The sequence below is a fragment of the Sinocyclocheilus anshuiensis genome, unplaced genomic scaffold (genome assembly GCF_001515605.1).
Source record: "Sinocyclocheilus anshuiensis isolate Anshui unplaced genomic scaffold, SAMN03320099.WGS_v1.1 scaffold528, whole genome shotgun sequence".
Classification (NCBI taxonomy): Eukaryota; Metazoa; Chordata; class Actinopteri; order Cypriniformes; family Cyprinidae; genus Sinocyclocheilus; species Sinocyclocheilus anshuiensis.
The window spans coordinates 147769-148346 of record NW_015558590.1 but is presented as its reverse complement, the minus strand read 5'-3'; the positions used below and the strand labels follow the sequence as shown (position 1 = coordinate 148346).

Here is a 578-nt window from a genome sequence, read left to right as displayed (position 1 = left end):
ACCATTCATAGGGGCATTCACTATAAACATCATTTATTTTCAACCTTAGGCATACACAACTTTCTGGCAAAAGTGAAACTAACAGCTTGTGTGAAATGCGCTGGGCTGTGCTACTGTCCTCTCATTCTGCACCAGTACAAATATCTGCACGCGTTGCGCGTTTTGCTTGCTTGAGTGTTTCTGCATTATATGAGAGGCTTTGGAATATAAATCACAGCACGTTTCAGATGAAAAAAACGCGACGTCTATTTCTGAAAATATCACAGTTAGGAGATTCATAACGAGTGGTTCCCTGCATTATTACAGCAAAGCGCGTGATTACAGTACCAAGCCGCTGCTCTAATGCTATTAAATTAAATATGATGTACATAGAGCAAAAAATTTACAGTGAAAGTAACAAAAACTTGTAAAATACATTTTAATGGGCATAATTAAGTGTGAAAATACCCGAAGGATATACAGTGAAACCAAAAATGATTCAGAGACCAGATATAATTTTTTCTATTTTTTTACTAGTGGGTGCAGGACACTATAGTTCATTTATGTAAGTGAGGATAGCAAAATAAAGTAAACTGAGA

The 578-nt window shown here is 36.2% G+C and overlaps 1 protein-coding gene across 1 annotated transcript in view; it reads right to left on the bottom strand.

The window, feature by feature from the left end:
* Positions 1 to 578, bottom strand: part of LOC107679972 (kinesin-like protein KIF21A) — a 67675-nt gene that overhangs the window by 36568 nt on the left and 30529 nt on the right. The window lies entirely within an intron of this gene.